Raw genomic sequence first — 18,479 nt, 5'->3', positions numbered from 1 at the left:
CGGGTCTTTGGTTGGCAGTCAGGTTACCCCCTGTCCAAGCAAGGACCCTCACTCTAGTCAGGGTAAAGGAGAATCACCCTCAGTTAACCCCCGCTCACCCCAAAATGACAACACTGGTTTAGAAAAATAGGAAATATTTATCTAAACAAAACAAGGCCAATACAACAAAACTCCACCATACACAAGTCAAGTTATTAATCTGAAAAGCAAAAAAAGTCTTAAATCGTTTATTAAACAGTAAAAACACTGTTCGCGTTGAAAAGTACCTGGGTAGCGTCAAAATAACACGCACGGGCGAGTGTGTGTCGAAAAAGGTTAGCGATGTGTTGATTTCTCACCCGCAAGCGAGACCGTGCGTCGTTTCTCCTCCTCCGGTCGGGTCGGCACGCGCCGTTTTTCCTCTCTGCAGGAGAGCGATGCGTCGATCTGGGCAAGCACTCGGGTCCAGGCAGGCTTTGAGTCATTTTTCCACGACCAGCATGGTTTGGGACTAAAATCCTGCCGCACGGTATCAGCAAAACCTTGCTATGTAGGTTGCAATGTTATCAGCCTCTGTCAGCGGGCGTTGCGTGACGTTTTTCCAGCTGCGTGCTTCGATCTTCCAGCTGCAATGCCGGTGGAGAGTTGTTTTCTGCCGCGAAGCCGGCGGCGCGTCGTTTGTCAGCCACATCTCGGAAGGTGCATCAATATTTTCCCCGCACAGCGGCCTGAGTGTGGATTTTCGGTCTTTGTCTGCCAACTTCACCTTCCAAGGACCCAGGAAATGGATAGGGCACCACTTGGCAGGTCGTTGATGGCCCTGCGACTTTAACAACAGGAGGCAAGCTCAGGACAAGCCTTTGGAGATTTCTTCACAAGCAGGAATGCACAACAAAGTCCAATCTTTGTCCCCTTGCACAGGCAGAAGCAGCAACTGCAGGATAGTTCCACAAAGCACAGTCACAGGCAGGGCAGCACTTCTCCTCAGCTCTTCTCCAGGCAGAGGTTCCTCTTGATGTCCAGAAGTGATCTAATTTTCCAGGGGTTTGGGTGCTCTTCTTATACCCATTTTGGCCTTTGAAGTAGGCCTACTTCAAAGGAAAGTCTCTCTTGTTTGTGAAATCCTGCCTTGGCCAGGCCCCAGACATACACCAGGAGGTTGGAGACTGCAATTGTGTGAGGGCAGGCACAGCCCTTTCGGGTTTAAGTGACCACTCCTCCCCTCCCTCCTAGCACAGATGGCTCATCGGGATATGCAGGCTACACCCCAGCTCCCTTTGTGTCACTGTCTAGAGAGAGGTGCAACAGCCCAACTGTCAAACTGACCCAGACAGGGAATCCACAAACAGGCAGAGTCACAGAATGGTTTAAGCAAGAAAATGCCCTCTTTCTAAAAGTGGCATTTTCAAACCCACAATCTCAAAACCAACTTTACTAAAAGATGGATTTTTAAATTGTGAGCTCAGAGACCCCAAATTCCATGTGTCTATCTGCTCCCAAAGGGAATCTACACTTTAATCATTTTTAAAGGTGCCCCCATGTTAACCTATGTGAGAGATAGGCCTTGTAAAAGTGAATACCGAATTTGGCAGGATCTCACTGACAGGACATAAAAAACAAATTAGTATATGTCCTACCTTAAACATACACTGCATCCTGCCCATGGGGCTACCTGGGGCCTACCTTAGGGGTGTCTTACATGTAAGATAAGGGAAGGTTTAGGCCTGGCAAGTGGGTACACTTGCCAAGTCAAATTGGCAGTTACACTCTGCACACACAGACACTGCAGTGGCAGGTCTGAGCCATGTTTACAGGGCTACTAATGTGGGTGGCACAACCAGTGATGCAGGCCCACTAGTAGCATTTGATTTACAGGCCCTGGGCACCTCTAGTGCACTTTACCAGGGACTTACCAGTAAATAAAATATGCCAATCATGGAAAGCCAATTACATACACATTTTATACAGGAGCACTTGCACTTTAGCACTGGATAGCAGTGGTAAAGTGCCCAGAGTAACAAAAAGAGCAAAAACAGAGTCCAGCACACATCAACAACCTGGGAAACAGAGGCAAAAAGCTAGGGGAGACCACGCCAAGGATGAAAAGTCTAACATTGACCTATTTGCTTCCGCTTGTAAGTTTACTTATTAAGGTCAAAGGCGCTAACACAACCATGATAAAATTACGAACCATCTCCTAATCCATGTTCCTTCTTTGTGGGACCAGTGCTAGTGTGGCCCATGAGATTTTGCTCAGCAGTCACTGCTTTGTTGTACGGTATAAGGCAGCTTGAAAGCTGGCAAGATTAATCGTTTATACAGCAGATGATAGCACTCCTGCATGATCGATTATTTAAAATGTGAAACTTTAGTCAAAGCCAGAGCTTCCTCAGCAGAATTAATCTCTCGCAGATACAAATTACATGTGTCTGTGTCCTAGTGATTTGCTGTACAATCTGCATTGCTTATTCGTTTCTCCAGTTTGGCACCCAAAACCAGTAGCATCTTAGAGGTATCAAGCCAAAACACCATTTCATAAGGCTGAAGATTGCTCTAAGGGGCAGCGACGGACACAGGTGTGTTGGTAGTCAACCTTGTAAATATAATTCCGTAGCTGCCATGCTATGTTTTTCCTTGGTCTTTTAAATCTTCTGCTGCCAACAAGACCTTTGCATCCTTCATAGTAAGTTTAGCAACAGTTAATATCAGAAGCTCAGAGTTGAGGATTCTATTCCCTGGATGGCCTTCTTTAGACATGCCCCACTCTTCATTCAGAGTTTGGCCCCAGGATGTTCCTCGATTGCAGGTGCTTTAAGGTGCTAGTTGTAGCTGTGTTTATACTGCTTATGCCACTGCAACTTTAAATGCCTTTGGGCCAGTGCAAAGTACAGAAAAAAGCCTCACCTCACTGTCCGCTTCTCCAGTATTGAGTTGACAATATCCCTCTGACCTCTGCTAGGGGAATACCTACTGCCTATTCTCATATCAAGATTTATGTTTTTTTTATCACAACCTTCACCTAGGCTTTCTTCCTGCTAGGCACTGTGATCAAAGCTCTAAGTGGAAGTTTGCTCTCATAGAATAGGAGTAGATCATGTACAACCACAACACCCTAAACAATACTCCCTGGTGCAGACATTCACTAAGGTAGAGAAGACATACTTTGTTTGAAGGACTCCATGACTCCCTTAACTTACTCAAGAAACAAATAAATGAAGCAGTTAGCCATTTGTAAAGTTCTACCTAGATGTGCTGATTATATGTGGCTGGCCTGCCTGTCTCTGCTCTGAACCTGTATTACATGACGCTCTGCTCTCTGTATCTGGTGATTTCCTACCACCTGCATGTACTGGATGATGCTCAGCTTTCTAATAAACCCAGTGTGCCTAAAGAAAATGGATTCCTGGACAAAAAAAAAAGGATCTCCGTGCAAATGAGCTTCCAGAGAAACGAGGGAGTATTGGTTTTGTGTTTTCCCCTTAGGATTTCAATGTACAGAGAGGAAAATGTTACTTACCAAGTAGACATCTGGCATATAGTGCTGTAGATTCACATGCTTTGCAAAAGTCCGCCATCTAGTGTTGGGCTCAGAGTGTTGCAAGATGTTTTTGTTCAAAGAATCTTTTCGGGTCATGTGACTCCTTCTCTCAGTGATACTGCACATGGGCATCGAGTCCTTTGTTAAATTGTTTCCCCGCAGGCGGGTGAGGTAAGGAGTATATATTTATAAAGTAAGGAAAAGAGATACCCATGCAGTCTCAGTGACCACCTTTCTTTGGTGTAAGGAAGTATAGGGAATATACTCCTAACCCTTGCTGTGAGAGGGGAACTGGCTTTGAAGCCCCTTTGAGAACAAGGGATTGTACATATTCTTTTAAAAGAGTAAGATGGGCGAGTTTGAGGGGGAATATTTGGTGGAGTGGAGATGAGTTCTAGGCAGTAACCATGTTGGATAATAGATAGAATCCACTGATCTGTGGTGACATTGGACCATTGTAGATAAAAATGCAGTAGTCTTTCCCCTACTGGAAAGGTGTAAGCTGGTGGAAATTGGAAGTAGTCACAGGCATGTGTTAGAGGCAGACTTTCTAGAGGTGGATACCTTTCCTCTACTTTTATTCCTCTGTAGGAACCTCTGAAGGAACCTCTATTATAGTAATGGGTGCCTTGCTTGGTTTGAGAGGTGGAAAGCTCAATAGATGATGATTTGAAGCCTCCCCTGAAATGTGGGCAACAAACGTTACCCCTTTGTGGTGTGGTGAGTAGGGCCCCCATAGCCTTTACTGTTTCAGAATCCTTCTTGAGCTTTTCTATGGTGGTGTCAACCTCTTGACCAAACAAGTGTTCCCTGTCAAAAGGCATGTTGAGAACTGCATGCTGAATTTCTGGCTTGAAGCCAGAACATCTAATCCAAGCATGCCTTCTAATATTAATACTGGTCTTAATACCACATGCTGCAGTATCAGCTGCATCAGTGGCATACATAATAGAATTGTTTGAACTAGTGTGGCCTTCAGAAACTATTTCCTGTCTCCTTTTGCCATGCTCCTCTGAGAGGTACTGGAGGATATCCTCCACCTCGCCCCAGTGGGCCCTATCGCAATGTGCCAAAAGCACCTGCAAATTGGCGCAGCTTGTGCAGCCACTCTTTTCCCTGCTGCATCTAGTTTTTTCTCTCCTTATCAGGGGGACGAGATCTTCCGTTGATTGGCTGTTAGCACTATCCGTGCTGCGCTGAAAACTATGGGGTAACAACCCTTCACTTAAGTTCTTTAAAATGTCCGTGGCATGTCTAAGCACACCTGGTAACATAGGCAAAAGCTGACTTTTTATGTGTGGTAGTCAGTGTATTGAAGAGAAAATCTTCTCCAATAGGGTCAATGTGCATTTGTTTGTTGTGATATGCAGCTGCCCGTGCCATGACCTGCTGATATGATGTTGCATCTTCAGGAGATGAAGCGCGTGCAGGGTATAAATTAGGGTCATTTGGAAGTATGGGATCTGGATCATATGAATCCCCCTGGTCTAGGTCTTGTGGAATATCCCTCAAATCATCTCCCTGAGGTGATGGTGAACCTTGTGGAGAAAACTGTGGCTCTGTAATAGGTGGAGGAGATTGTGGAGGTGGTGGAGGAGTAAGAGGAAGCAGAGGAGAATGTGGTGGAGAAGGCCCAGGGTGAACGGGAGCCTTGTCCTTACCGCTGGAGACCTTCTTAGATGGAGGAGCAGTGTCCATAGTCTCTTGGAAAATAAGTTTCCTCTTAATCGGGACAGAAGGAGAAGCAATTATTCGTCCTGTTCCCTTTTGAATATGGAGCTAACACTGATGAGCGTCCCTTAGTTCAAGTATTGGCTCCACTGGTAAAGCTGCTTCCGAAGCATGACTCAAGTCTCTGGAAGGCAGAATTTTCTGTTCCGAAGCTTTCAGGGCAGAAGTTTTGTGTCGACTTGAAGCTGTCGGCTCCAAAGGTGATGTAGATGGCTTCTTGCTCTTAGCTGAAGCATTCGGTTCGAAGGTTCGACTTGATCCCCCGGCTGAATGAGATGTCGAGCCAGAGGTCGATGCTGAAGACATTTTATTCTTGGCCATTTTGGGGTCCAAGCCCAAAGGTGGGGCATCTGAATGTAGTTTTCGGATTCAACCATGGTCGAAAGGCAGTTGTGGTTCGATGTCCTGTTTGTGGGTCTTTTTTTTTTTTTTTTAATCTTTAGATGGGAGGTCGGGGTTCATGTACTCACAGGTTGTGCCGAGGTAGGAGGCTGACTTTCGATGTCCGATTGAACATCCAACTCCAACTCTTCTATGGAAAAAGACTCTTTGTTTTGGATCTCCTCCTGCGCATGCCCTTCCCAAAGATATCAGGAGTGTCACCCGGTGTTTTTGATGCCATCTCCAAACGACTCACTCTTCGGTCTCAGACGGTCTTTTTGGATCTAAAAGACAGGTGGGCATCGCAGGTTTCTTCACTATTGTCTGGGGGCAAGACAAGGTTATACACCGGGTGTTGATCGGTCTGTGGGAATCTGGAATAGCATCAAGGGTAAAACCGAACTGGAGTGCGTTCCATTAGCTCTTCATTTCTCAACACCATGTGGAGAAGTAGGCCCATGGCGGGGGCCCCAAAGGGCGCCTAACCGACCCCAAACGTAGAAAAACGGGTCAAGTGCGTCAGATAGTGAAAACGCAATTGAAATACAATACCGTCGCTGAAGGACTGAAAAGAAGAGTTTGGAACAGCTGAATCGAGGAATACCGGAGCAAGAGGAATACAAGTCCAACCCAACAGCAGAGAAAACAATCTAACAAAGGACTCGATGCCCATGCACAGTATGTCCGAAAGGAGGACTCACTCCATCCTGTGACTCAAAAAGATTCTTTGAACAGAAACAATTTGCAACACTCCAAGCCCAATACTAGATGGCGGACTTATGCAAAGTCAGCTACACATGCCGTTGAACATAATGTAAGACATAGTATGCATGGATTACTCACCACCTTTATCCTTGCATACTGAAGCAAATCCTTGCCTCCTTACAATGTAAAGACCTCTGCTGGGATGGACCTCATGTTTGAAGTTGTAGCCTGCATAATTACATAACCTCAGAGAAAATGGTCCCCATTTAACAATCATACTGGAGATCAACAAATTCTTGTACTGTTGGCGTCTCTTTGTAAGTTTACTTATTAAGGTCATACGCACTAGCAGAGATGGCAGCAGAGATTGATGGTTCGTCTCTTTAGAAGCCTATCATAGATGTCCGGTACAGGTTTGTCTCCTTAGGAACCCACCACAGATGTTCAGTATCGGTAATATTAACAGAGATAGCAGTAAGATTGATGGTTTGTCTCCATAAGAGAATTCACAGAGATATTAACAGCTCGATGGCCTGTCTCCTTAATAAATCATCATAAGTATCCACAGAGACAGTAGCAGGAAGACATAAAGATCAACGGAGATGGAAGTAGCTTGACAATTTGGCCTCTTGAGAGTTCATTATTACTGAGATTAGGATTTATTTTTTCAATGATACAAATTGGAGAGAAAATGTTTGTGCTGAAATGACTTTCCCAGAATCTTGGAGCCTGCCAATGGATGTTTGAGGATGTTCTCGGCGTTCTAGTGATAGAATGAATGGAGTAGGTTATTGCGCTTGCACAGCTTATACAAATCACAGGTGAATTGTGATGTTTGTGAGGGTTTAGGGGGTTTGCGTACTCCAAATGAAGATGTAGAAGGAGTGTGCGTACTCCGCAGTGCGAGTGTAGGGAAGTCGTCGAACTTCACATGTGTGGCACTTTGTGCTAAAAAAAATTCCACGTGGTTGTTGATGTACGAACCGTGCATGGTCTAAGACTCCGGAGTATATTGAAAAGTGTATGAGACACTTGGTTTTATATTGTAATTAGTCTGGTCTAGTAGGTCGATCGGGCGTGTTCGACAAGTCAGAGTGTGAGTCAAAGTGAATGAAAGAGAATTTTGACTGAGATCTGGTGAGTCCTATGTGCACCAGGACAGACCCACTCATCAGTTGAGAGTAAAATTTGCGGGTCGAATTTTGCTTGCGAATCAGGGAAACTGAGAAAGAAGGAGTAGCTGTAAGTGCGGGAAGAGCCGTCGGTGAAAAATCCATGAAGTTTCTGAAGCGATTGTGTTACCTTTCCTGTAGTAAACCAGCAGATTTGTTTTTTGATTTTGGGTTAGCGCTCAGAATTTTTGCATTAGTTTTGTGTGAATCGAAATTTGGGAGGACAAGCCGCAAGACTGTCAGCCGCAGTACGTTTGAGTGTGACGTCATTAGAGCCGCACTGAAATAGGTCGGTTAGTGAGAAGGGTCGCGCACAGATTGGCAGCCGTCTGTGAGGCGCCATTGGTTGAGAAAGTGGGTGAAGAGATTTCTGGGATTAAAAGTCACTTCCTGATTTGATTTTGAATAACAAAAAGGTCAAAAAGATGAAATTTTTCAAAGCTTTAAAGATTACTTTAAGGGGAGATACGTACATTACAAGGAGTATAGTCGAGGCTACACCGCCCTAAGGTACACCAGCTTATATTGCAATGGAAGAGGAGGGTGTCCCGCCATGTCTTTGGCTAAAGCAATGGTGCACAGTGACAGAGAAAGATGGGAATTTATCATTTCCTACAAATGGAACGTTCAATTTGAGGGTTTTAGAGTATTTGAGGAGGGTACTGTATGATCTGAAACCCCCTCCGAGACCAGCACAGTTTGAGGCATTAGTGATCTGGGAGCTAGTAGCCAGACAGCAACAGCAACAGAAATTTGAGAGGAGAATGAGAAAGGCAGAAAAACCATTAACAGAGGCTAGGTGGGACAGTGTTCAGAGAATTTGGAGAAATGAGACTTTGCACGGAAATAAGTTGTTTCCGGTGATTATGCAGAACAATGAGAAGGATGGAGGGAAAGCTACTAGAAAGATTAACAGGATCCCGTCCGAAAGTAGGGAGGCTAGAAAGACTCTAACAGTGGGGGAAGAATCAGATGACAAGTCAGATGATGATGTGTTTATTTTACAGCTATTGAGAAATCGTCCAACACCATATGCACCACATGAGAGTGATCCGAGCACCAGTGCTGATCCTTCGGCTCCGACACAGGTTAATGAGACAGTGAGTCCGGTGCAGGTTAATACTAGCCTGGCACACAGTACGATGCAGGATAGTCGTAACACACCTTCTACTCCAGTGGTACAAAATCAGGCGCAACAGTCACGGGTCCAGAGAATTTACCCTGATGTACCCAATATGGAAACGGCAACAAACTTAATTGTGCATACGGAACAGGTTTCCCTGAGACAGATGTTGGTTCAGACAGAACCAACTCCACTTTTACTGCCCAAATGCAGAGATTCACTCCAGTAACAGGGACACAGTTATCTATGTCTTCAATGATGAATCAGAACATGGGAGTCACTCTCCCACAGAACTTAAGCACCAGACCAGCCACAGATGCTATATCTTTACCAATTACTGTTGGTTCGGCAGTACCCTTATTTGCACAGAAAAAAAACAGTGTATGGGAACAGGGTGTCAGGACACAAAGTGCAATGGGGGGAGGACATAACCAAAATACTCGAGTTCTCTCTTCTATGGGACAGACTTTTGACGGATCAAGATCACTGCTGACCTTAGTCCATTTGGAGTACTTCCAGATACTATGACAGGGTCAAACATTAGCCAGAGCTTGAGATTGTTGACATCACAGACCCCAAACGCAGTTGCACAGCAGGTAACACCTGTTCAAGCCAGAAACATCTTGTTGCAAGGTTTGACTGCTCAGCAGTTGACTGAATGGTTAGACAAGCTGAATATCCCACAGAGCACTCCTAGGGGAGAGGAGTATTTGAATTACGCTAGGCTAAGCATGGAAGTGGGTGAACTATGGTTGTGAATAGGTTAGAATCCTACACAGAAGTAGGATTTGTGCCGAAAAATTACAAGGGAAGTGAGCAAGGTGCATCAGAAGCTAGCAGACTTGGCAGAGAAGTATGGCATAGAAAATAAGGAAAACAAAGCATTTGAAAAGGAGTTACAGATTAGATTTTGAGACTAAATATTTTGAACACATGAGATCTGCCGAATGAAGGCACGCGTTAGGGAATTACTTCAAAGTGCCCAGACTTGGGGAGCAGTAGACAAATGGGAAGGCATATGGGTAAAGAAAAGAGACAAAAGGAAAAGGGATTCTGTAGAGCTGACTGCAAATGTGCAGCAAGGTGAGATCCAGTGAATATTTTACCAATCAGGGAGATTCCAGGAGGGAATTTTGTTAATGGGCCTTGGAGCAGAAGTGATATTCTATAATTTACAAATGATTATCCAAAATTGAGGGAGAAGCCAGTAGAGTGGTACCAGCAGACAAATAAGTTTAGGACGATTTGAACACCTTATTAGAGATAGTGGTCCCAGCTGATCTGTGGATAAAGTGTAAGAGGAGTATAGACTGGCCAACAAGAGAACCAGAAAAAGATAACATTTCTGGTGCACCGTCTCCCCAGGTAAAGAAATGTTACTATAAGGTGACTGAATTTTTGAAAACGAGAATTTCACCCAAGAACATTGATTGGAAGAGAACTGACAGGACAGCTGAGGAAGCAAAGGAGCCAACACATGCATATTAAGGGAGATTGTTACAGGCGGTCAAGCATTACAGTGGTACAGAGACAACTGAGGCAAAGGACATGATTCATTTTTTGTTCAGATTTGTGGAAGGATTGAGACCTGAAGTTAGCCAGATGATTAAGAGTCATTTGATTTGCTGGCAAGCAAAGCCGATAGATGAGGTGTTGCAGTACGCAAAATAGTGTAATGATGAAATTGAGTTGAATCAGACAAAGCTAAAAGAAAAGGCGATGGTGATGCAGATTAAAAGCTGCTCAGACATGTATGCAAGGGAATTTTCCACAACAGCTGCCACAGCAGCAGGGAAACATGGTGTTTCAGCCCCAGATGAGAGTTAGAGGTCCCGGAGGTAATGTGAATTGCGGACCTGACTTGGGTACTGTAGTGGTTCAGAATGACGTGCAGAGAATGAAGAAACTGTTGCCTTGTCACGTTTGTGGAGGCGTCGGCCACTGGAAACGGGAGTGTCCGATGTTGGTGCAGGAAGGTGTTGTTCAGCAAACGAATGATGTCAATTCTTTCCAGAACACAAGAGGACCGAGAATGAGAGGTCCTAATCCAAATTTTCAAAATAATATGAATCAAGTGCAGAATTTCCAACCCATGCAGCAGGTGCAAATGCCATGTGTACAAATGACACAGTTGCAGCCGATGCAGCAGCAGGTTTCCATGGTACCTAGACAGCAAATTCAAAAACCTCAGGCCCCGATGGAACAGCAGCAAATGATGCTTTCTCAACAGGTCACAGGTTAAAAGCTTAATCAAAGTAACAAAAATGTACACCAATTCCCATTACACAGTGAGAATGGAAAAAAGGATGATTGGATGAGCAAAAGTTCAGATGAGGAGCTATGTGTGCTTGCACATTCCTTAGAAGTAGATCAGAGAGGTCCCTATGTGAAGGGAAACGTCATGGGTCACAGAGTTTCATTCTTGGTTGACACAGGGGTTACACATTTTACAGTAAGATCAGTTGAAGTTCTGAATTTGCCCCTTCCAGGTAAAACAGTTCAGATTGTAGGAGTGGCGAATCAGCATTTGACTAACTTGATTACAGAACCAGTTCAGGTTAAAATTGGCAACCTCCAGGGATTGCACAAATTCGTAGTCTGTGATTCAAGTCCAGTATCCCTACTGGCAAGAGACTTGCTGTGTAAAACAAAATGCTTGAGTACTTGTTCAAATGATGGAATTGAGATTCAGACAAATAGCCACGAGGAAGATGACTAAGCCCCAGAGATAGAGTGTGAGACAATAAATGAGGAATACCCTCTGATTGAATTTTTTCCAGCATTCACGGTGGAGGAGCTTCATCCTGACTTGCAGGGAACAGTTAAAGAGGTGGTGTGGGATCTTACAGGAAAAGGGATAGGTCTGATAAAGGGAGTTGAGCCAGTTAGTCTCACTGTAAAGTCGAATGCTGTTTTCCCTCAAATTTACCAGTACCACATGCCACAGGATGTTCTTATGAAGGGCGCCCAAGTAATTGCAGAAATTGTGAAACAAGGGGTTTTGAATGAAGTATTGAACAGCCCATGAAATTCACCGATAATGGGTTTGAAAAAGCCCTGTGGAAGGTTCGATTTTTCCAGGATTTGAGAAAAGTAAAATTACATTATGGTCATGTTGTCCCATGGTGCCAAATCCAACTGTGATAATGTTTCAGATTATATGTGATGCTGAATGGTTCACTGCCATTGATTTGCACAAGCCTTCTTTTCTGTGCCTCTTCATGAGAACAGCCAATTTCTCTTTTGTTTCAGATTTTTGGGCCTATTCTATTGCTGGTGTCTAATTCCTCAAGGGTTTTCCGAGTCGCCTTCCATATTCAATCAGATCTTGAAAAAGAATTTGGAATCGTTGAAACTGCCTTTCCAATCGACCTTGGTACAGTACATTGGTGACTTGCTGATTGCGTCCAAAACAAGGGATGAATGCAAGTATGACACGACTGCTTTGCTGAACCATTTGGGAAAGAATGATCATAAAGTGTCCCCGCTTAAATTGCAATACTGTCAGAAAGAAGTGAACTATTTGGGTCACCAGACTGAGAAGGGATCGAGAAAGATATCCATTAAAAAGGGTTACAACCATATTGCAGATTAATCCCCCAACATCACAGAGATGTCAGGATGTTACTAGGGATGGTGGGCTACTGCCACCAATGGATTCCCCATTTTTTCAGTCAATTCAAAACTACTGCAGAAGCTGACTCAAAAGGAAGTCACTGATCCCATAGTGTTAAACCAGGCTGGAATGAAAGCGTTCACTGAATTGAGAGAGTGTCTGTGCAAGGCACCTGGCTTTGGGTATGCCTGACTACACGAAACCTTTCACATTGTTTTGTCACGAGCGTGATGCATTTTCTTTGTCTGTCTTGACGCAGGTCCATGGAGGTGTAAACCGTCCAGTAGCATATTTTTCAGCTACTTTGGACCCAGTTGCAGCAGCCTTACCAGGTTTTTTGCGTGCAGTTTCAGTGGTTGGACAAAGCCTTACACAGTGTGAGGGCATTGTGATGGGATATCCTTTGACTATACTGGTCCCTCACTCTATTGAGATCCTACTTACGAAGACGAAAACCCAATATTTGACTGGTGTGAGATTCGCCAGATATGAAACAAGTATTCTAGGGTCACCAAATGTGTCGATGCACATTGTTGAACATGGCACCCTTACTTCCTAATGAAAATGTTGAAATTGACTTGTGCACAAAACCAAGACCTCACATTAGAGATACTCGATTCGAAGAGAATGACCAAATTATCTTTGTTGATGGTTCTTGTCTAAGAGACAATACAGGGACACTGAGAGAAGGATTGTGTGCACAATTACTGGTATTCTGGAAGCTTCTTGGCTTTGAGGAGAGTATTCTGCCCAAGTAGCTGAACTGGTAGCCCTTACTAGAGTGTTGCATGTTTCTGCTCAACTGAAAGTTACCATCTATATGGATAGCCAGTATGGATTTGGAACAGTCCATAATTTTGGCCAGTTGTGGTCACAGAGAGGTTTCTTCTGGTTCACCAGTGAGGAATGGTGAGAGAATTAAACATCTGTTGCATGCTATTCAAATGCCTGAGAAGATTGCTGTGGTGAAATGCAGTACACATCTGAAGTCGCAGGACTTTGTGTCATTGGGAAATGGATATGCAGATCAAGTCGCAAGGTTTTGCGCATTGAACTGTATATCGTTCAAAGATAAGTGGGAACTATTACCTGTAGAAGACGAAACATGTCCAAGTTTTGCACTGAAATTAATTGACACATTGGAAGAATAGAAAATGTTACAGAATAATGTTGACAGGGAGGAGAAACATTCATGGGGCAAAATGAAATGTGTCCAGCAACAAGATGAATTGTGGGTTTCAGAAGAGGGTCAATTAGTTTTGCCTAATAGTCTGTTGTCTCAAGCGGCCAGGTATTATCATGGACAAGCACAAGTTGGGAGGAATGCCATGGTTAGTTTGTTCAGGCATGATTGGTTCAACCCAAGGTTTAGACAGGTTGCTGAAGCAGTTTGCCATTGTTGCGTCATTTGCCATCAAATGAACACGGGGAAAGGGACAGTGGTTAATTTGAGACACATTGGAAGAGCAGGAGGTTCATTCAGAAGAATGCAGATGGATTTTATTGAGATTCCTGTGTGTGAAGGTTTGAGTTGTGTTGGTGATTGTATGCATTTGTAGTCACTGGATTGAAGCATATCCTACACAAAGAAATGACAGTCTCACAGTAGCAAAATTACTGCTTAGGGAACTGATACCATGTTTCGGGATTCCGATCTCTTTAGAATCAGACAGGGGAAACCACTTCAACAATGAAGTAATTAAATTACTGTGTGCAGCTTTGAACATTGAGCAGAAGTTGCACTGTAGTTACCGCCATAAAGCATCAGGACTAGTGGAACACATGAATGGTACCTTGAAGTCTAGAGTTGCAAAGATGTGTGCGTCCATGAATCTGAAATGGCCCGATGCACTGCCTTTGTTCTGCTGACCATGAGAAACACACCCGACAGGAAGACAGAATTGTCGCCACATGAGATCCTTATGGGCCGAGCCATGAGGTTGCCAGCGGTGCCTGCAAATGCACTTGTCAACATTACAGATGATATGGTGTTGGACTACTGCAAAGGACTGGCTGATGTAGTTCGCTCTTTCTCTCAGCAGGTGGAAGCTGCCACACTGCCACTGATCCATGACCCAGGGCACAACCTGAGAGCCGGTGACTGGTTGTGGTCCAGAAACACATGAGGAAAACATGTTTGGAGCCTCGTTGGAAAGGACTTTTCAATGTAGTTCTGACAACTATCACAGATGTGAAGTGCGCTGGAGTTCCAAACTGGATCCATGCCAGTCACACAAAGAAAGTGATATGCCCGACTGATGAGGAAGTCGAGTTGTTGAAAGTTACAACAACAGCAAAACAAGTCTCAGGGCCGGAAGTAGAAGAAAGGGGAACTGAAACCAGATCTGAGCCCGTTGAGGATGGTTCAGTCACTCCTCTGAGAATCGAAGGAGAAGACCTCCAGGAGGGTGACGGAGAGCCTATCTCAATAGAGGCAGCAGGAGAGCCTAGTCAGAGGAGTGCTTTCCCAGAAGCAGACGATTCTGAGAGACAAACAGAGCAACTGCCAGACCCCGAGGGGGAAGGAGTTGAGGCGGATCAAAGTCACTGTGATCTGACTCCTCGTGAACCAGTTGCAGGTCCGTCAAGAGAAAACACCATAGAGCAAGGAGATGTTATAAGTTCAACACTGAAAAGAACATTGGCCAAGGGTCCACTGAAAGGAGATAAGTGGCCGGAATCACAAGCAAAAAGAAAGGAAGTGGATGTTGAAAAAACAATTGAAGAATAAGTGGATACAACAAGGAGAGAAGATCTAAGTGGAGAATTGAATGGTGATCGAAAGTTGAAAAGAAAGAGAATAGCAAGTCGAAGATACGCAGGTCCTGAATGGGCATATGCAACTACAAGTGAATGGCAGAAATAATTTTTGTCTTTTTGTTTTGATACAGACATTCCAGGTCAATATTTTGGCACTTGAAGGAAGCTGATGAACTGAAACAATCTGAGAAAATGTTTGAGAAAGAGACTGTTAAAAGTAACAGGAAAAGACTTTGATAAACTAATTTGACTTTTTGAAACCTGGTTTTGACAAGCTGCTTACCGATTTTGACAAGGGATCCTGGAAGAAAGACTGAGAGCTGGCGATAACTGCTGAAAGAAGATTTTCTTTTTGATTTGCTGCAGTTTTTCTAAATTTCTCTTCTGCTTTCTGATTCTTTACAGATCATGAGTAACATTACCAAGCAGGGTAGGAAAAATAGGTGCTGTAAATACATGAGTATTGGTTTGGCGATTGTATGTGGGACGTTGTTTGTGGTATTGATTGTGGGTATGACGGTTCTTGTGAGAGAAGCCAACCATACTTCTGCTTTTGAAATGACTACTGCACTAACAGCTATAGAGAATTTGCATGAGGGTACTAATGCGCAAAGATAACTTTCTTCTAATGTCTTTTATCGTTTGCTGAGTGAGTATGTTGATACAATGGATGTGAGGGATTGTTATGTGTGTACGCAGATTCCTCCATCAGTCGAAGAAGAAGTTACTTATCATAGTTTGCCATTAACGTATAGGATAAGTTGTAGTCTGTTACAAACCAGATTCTATAACCAGGAGTACATTCAGTACTTCTACTCAAACTATGACGTGTTTTCATTTGTCCCTATAATTAGGTACTGGAGTAGAGTAGCTAAGGATAATGACATAGTATTAGTTAGAGATTACTTTGAACCTACATTGACATTTGGTACAGCTTATGCTCACAGGAAAAATCTAACATGCTTGCTTACATCTTTAGAGAAGAGCTTCTTGCATCACACAGATGACAGGAGAAAGGCATTGAAGGAGAACTTAGAGAAGGGCTTAGAAAAGAGGACTTAAAAGAATTATTATGCTTATAGTACAATTAAAACACAAGGGAAATTAGCTCTAGATGCACAACACGTAGGGAAACTTTGTATATATATAGGCCTAAATCACGCACTGACACTTTGTGGGAACGAGTGAATGTAGATGTGTTTTGTTTCAGAGTAACTGGAAATTTAGGTTGAATGGTCAGTATCCCGCGATTCCTGGGATATTTTACATCTGTGGTCCTAATGCCTATTACCGTCTTCAAGAGGATGGTATGGGACATGTTATTTGAGAATAATTTCCTCGAAGATTTTTCAAATGAATGATTTAAAGAAGTTTCCGGAAGTGGCTGAATTACATCATATGAGACAGAGGAGGGAGCCTCCTTCTGGTATAGTGGGAGATATATTTGGAGCAATGATTCCTTCAGTAGGAGTTGTTCTGAAGTCAATAAAGATTTAAAAGTTGTCTACTATTGTGGATAACATGCTGACAAATCTTTCAGGAGCCATACTCCCGATAGATACTGAATTAGCTGCTGAAAGAGCTCTGACTCTTCAGCTCTGACTCTTCTCTTTAGACATTCTTTTAGCCAAGGATGGCAGAGTTTGCAGGATGCTTAATTCTCGGCATTGTTGTTAGTTCATTCCTGATAATAATAAAGAAATTAGGAACTTACTTACTAACCTGACTAATGAAAGTGCTGATTTGAAAGAATTGAAAGAACCAGGTGTTTGGGAGAAAGTTGGAAAAAGTTTTGCTTCAGTGGGAAATTGGCTCAGCAACATTGGGAATGGAATCTTATTGAAAATTATACAGGGAACATTAATTATCAAGGTTTGCTTAATTGGAATATGGGGAATATGTAAATTGTGTAAAAGAATACAACTGAAGAAGTCAAAGAATGATCAGAGGAGGGAAGAAAAGGAAAAACTGTTTAGAGAAAGTATGAAGGGACTGAAATGACAGAATTTTAGCTGATGCAAAATAATTGTGGGTGGTAGTTTAGTGTGATGACACATTTAGTCATCAGAGGAGGGATTGCTAAAGCAGGTGTTTTAATAAAAATATGAATGAATATTCCTGTATTCTGAGTAATGGATTTGCGTAGAAAATAGATTAGAGAAAAATAATGCACGCATCTAAAAATGTGTCCAAGTCAGTGGCCGCCAATGTTCACAAAGTATACTTATTAATGGCTTATTAATACGAAACAATTGAGCTAATTTTTGATTAATGTAGTAATACATCATATTGAGGGTTATGCATTATGTATTTAGCTTTGTTACCTGTAGGCCTTAACTTAGCGGAGGTCTTGGCTCCGCTTAGTTGCATGGCCTCATGTCAAGCTGTATTTCTAAACCAATTAATAAAATGTTTGCTTAGAGAATTAAATTGTAGTTTTCCACTGTGATGGAGTCTTTTCTCATGAGAGCCAATTGCTAGAAGATGCTGTTCTTGCTCAATGTAACATTATGAGTGTAATGTGTGTAAGACTGACTTTCTCAGGAGGAGAACAATGGAGACACTGACTAGAGTATAAGCTGCAACAAGAATGTTACCTGACAAGCTGAATGAGAAAAGCAGGACAAGAAGAGCCAATCAGCGACATATGAACCGAGAACTAGTAGAAAGTATTGATCTGATGTTTTAGTTTTAATGGACAAAGTGTGAACATGCGATCCCTTGACAAATAGGTACTTGGGAAGTAGTTTTAGGAAATCTAACGTAGTCGGACTGCACTGAGTAGAAGCTGCCATTGTGCATCAGTCTTTTGCCTAGCCCATTTGCCCATTTTCTTTCTGGCCGAAAGGTAGTTACTTCTTGAGCGTCTTGACAAGAGACGTGCTTAACTTTACTGCTTAAAGACTTTGCATTTTCTGAACTTGGATGAAGAATCCTGATGCCATGCTGACTGGCCTGATGTCCTGATGACGAAGACTATCTTAGTTTGCCGATCCATTTGAGGAGAGGTATATTATTACAGATGTGTTTCTTAAGACTATTTGCTTTTCCTTTCTAGGTACCAACTGCATTATTTTGAGCCCTAGTTAGATGTTTTCCAAATTTGAGTTTACTAAATTATTTTGCAGGAAGCCCAACATGCTGATGCTAATCTGGTGTTAGATAAGGATTCCTCACTAATAAAGTTCACTACATGGAGTAACTTTTGATGCATTTCCTTTGCTGAATAAATGTATGTGATATTGATTGTGCAAAAGTTCTTGTTAATCAAATTGCACTGTAACTTTAGAATGTAACCTGGCTCAAGCTTTGATTAGATTATGCTTCTTTCGCTGCTTTGGACAGCTGGTGATGTTTCAGTATTTTTATCATTTGAATTGAGATTATCTTCATGACATAGCAATGTTAATATAGGGAAATAAATATTCTAACTTTTACTAAAGGTTTGTTTATTCGTGACTGAAAAGTCATGGG

The 18,479-nt window shown here is 42.9% G+C and overlaps 1 protein-coding gene across 1 annotated transcript in view; it reads right to left on the bottom strand.

The window, feature by feature from the left end:
* PRKD2 (protein kinase D2) overlaps window positions 1-18,479 on the bottom strand; it is a 397,645-nt gene that overhangs the window by 25,942 nt on the left and 353,224 nt on the right. The gene's annotated exons all lie outside the window — the stretch shown is intronic.

This window comes from Pleurodeles waltl, chromosome 9 (assembly GCF_031143425.1).
Source record: "Pleurodeles waltl isolate 20211129_DDA chromosome 9, aPleWal1.hap1.20221129, whole genome shotgun sequence".
Taxonomy (NCBI): Eukaryota; Metazoa; Chordata; class Amphibia; order Caudata; family Salamandridae; genus Pleurodeles; species Pleurodeles waltl.
Note: the sequence above shows the minus strand (reverse complement) of the source record. Positions and strands in the feature narration are given on the sequence as shown.